A 2,933-nucleotide genomic window follows, 5' to 3' on the forward strand; every position below is an offset into this window, starting at 1 on the left:
AAATATAAAATATGTATTTATATATATATTAATAATATATAATTATATTTTTATATTAAATAATTAATACTTTATTTCATAATTTGAGTTTATAATATTTTTGGATTGAAATAATTTTAATATATCATGATATTTTTAATATAAAAATATATTATTATAAAAAATTTTAAGTTTTTAATTATTAATTAAATAATACATTTTAACTTGTGAGAATATTTTTTGTCCTAAATATTGTTAATATAAATTTGAAAAATAAATTTAATGATTTTTTTATTAATTTTTTAACTTATTTAAATTTTTATTTAATAAAATTTAAATTATCTAAAATTTGGCGGATCCAACGGGTCTAACCCAGATTGGACCCGTCGGGTTCACGGGGCGGGTCGGGTCCAAGAGGAGGCGGGGCGGGTCTCGGGTTTGCCCAAACCTGCCCGAACCCACCCCGCTGCCATTCCTATGTAGATCGTGGCGGGGCTTACTGCTAGATTGCATGTCCGAGCTAATTAACGAGGAGGGGCTTACTGCTAGATTGCATGCCCGAGCTGTAGATCGGGGCGGGGCTTACTGCTAGATTACATGCCCAAGCCCGGTGTGACTACAAGTAAACATGAGACCAAAGAAGAAAGAATTCAATATAATAACATCTCTTAATTTAATATAGGATGTCAAATCCTGAACATAATCCTGAGCGCATGGAATTTGGCTTATGAATGCAAAATATAACAAATAAAATATCCACAGCATGTGAAACTCATCACAACCACATACAACAATGCCCCTTCACGGCAGTTTTTAAATAATCCACCCACAACATTGCACCAGCCCTTTTATTAAATAAATTTTGAGCAGAGTACTTTTTTAGCAAAGTAATTTTCCTCAATATTTGGCCTAATTAAATTAATAAACCAGGATGACAGAGTAACATTTCAGTGATCCATGAGTCTGTGTATTGCATGCTTCAATCCCATGAGTTAATGCTTTAGCATTTAAGTAATGAATAGTGCATTTTGACACGTATATCCAAATCAACAAATGTTGATATAACATATAAATATAAAATTTATACTTATCCCTTGGCATAGGAAAATGGTAGCGTAGAGCCCAAATTCTTGGCAGAGTTCAATTAGATAGCAAACTGCATGTACGGAAATTACCATCATCATCCAACTTATATCTGCTAAATTTGTTCTCTGTCTAGCGTTAGCAGTAGAAAAGGGAGCATTCGGGCTCTATACAAGAGGAGTTTCCTCAGCAACAAATATCTGAATATAACCCATCCTTGGTAGGTTGAGCAACACAAGGAATAAAATAATTCCAATACAGAAACCTCCAATAATCCTTGACCCTTGAAGATTGTGTTCCATAATTTAAATAAAACTTAAACCTCAACCAATGACTTGCCAGAAAATAGCAAGACTCGTGTACAGCACACATGCGAATTAGCCTTTTGAGCAATTTGGAAATAAAAATCAAATTTCAAACGCAATGTTGCTGCGTCTTTGTTTCTCCTAGTCACTAGATAGAAAATGACACCGAAAGAGCACGAAGCAACAACGCTGAGAGATGGCAGATTAACTCAAGCAAAGTATCAATCATGTACAACGTACAGAGAGATATGAATATATGTGTAAGCAACATAGAGTTGAAGGAGCCAATTATAAATACCATATATCACACTGTTTAGCCAATTCTTATGATAAGTAAAACTCACGAGCAAGTCGCAACTTGATACAACCCCCTGTTTTGCTCATTACAGCCCCCATGTAATATCAATATTAAGGTCCCCTGTAAACGATTAAAAATAATTAAATAAAAAAGGCAGAATCTAAACCGTAAGATGAGGAGCATCGTAATGAGGACATCAACGCAGCAAAGTGGCCTTAGCAGAGGCAACCGATAAAGGCCAGTAAAATGTTCTCATTCCCTCGGACCATTCTTCAAACATATAGAATGCGGCCTATGTGAAAACCGAATGAACTCAACAGGGAATTGATACAACCCCCTGTTTTTGCGTTAAACATAGAGCAGATATGAGATTCAGGATCGAGAAGCATAGGTATCCGGCGATGGACGATCCTCGACTCATCAAGAGAGATACAGATGGTTTCACAAGGGTGAAGTGTAGAAAGAGTGCAAGGCTCGATGGTGCTACAACACCACTGCACGATGGTCCCATGTGAAGAGAATTAATGTAAGTACGTGACTAGAAAAAATAGCTTGACGACAGATGGGTCTTGATCTCTTATTCTCCAAATTTATATTTTATATATGGCTTTGTCAATGCTAGAACAATATTATGCAGAGAACAGAGGTGAAGGTAAGCGTCGAGGAACATAAGCGATGGGTTATCTTCAACCCATCGAAAGAGATAAATGATTTCACAGCAGAAACAATCGTGCGGATTAGTAATGGATTGGGCTTGAAAATTGGACTGGACTTGAGCACTTCTTCATGTTCATCTCGTATAGACATCTCATTTTTCCCCTACTGATTCATCGGTTATGGCATCCTCAAGAATTAATAACCTACCGATCTGTTTTCCAGCAGGCTTCCTACCTTAAAAGATGTTTTGTTTTTTTTCGAAGCCCATCCTAGAGATTATACATGGGAATAAATTTAGATTCCCACGGACGGCGTCAATTGATGGTGTCGAAAATTTCCCTCGGGTTCGGTCTGGTAGAATGGATCCTCCGACTCCTTTATCAAGCTCAAGCACCAATGAATTATGCACAAGAAACAACTAGGTCAAGCGCCGACTCCACCGATGCCTAAGTCAGTGCCTTGCAGAGGATATGATGAATGCGAAAACTGAGAAATATGAGGGCGTGAGTGTGTAGGTGAGAAGTGAATGAAGATTAATGAATAAAACCATAACAATACCTGTATTTATAAGGGTATGAGGAGCAAGTTACCTAGTCGAAGTAAAACTAATC

Source organism: Henckelia pumila, chromosome 3 (genome assembly GCF_033568475.1).
Source record: "Henckelia pumila isolate YLH828 chromosome 3, ASM3356847v2, whole genome shotgun sequence".
NCBI classification, from domain to species: domain Eukaryota; kingdom Viridiplantae; phylum Streptophyta; class Magnoliopsida; order Lamiales; family Gesneriaceae; genus Henckelia; species Henckelia pumila.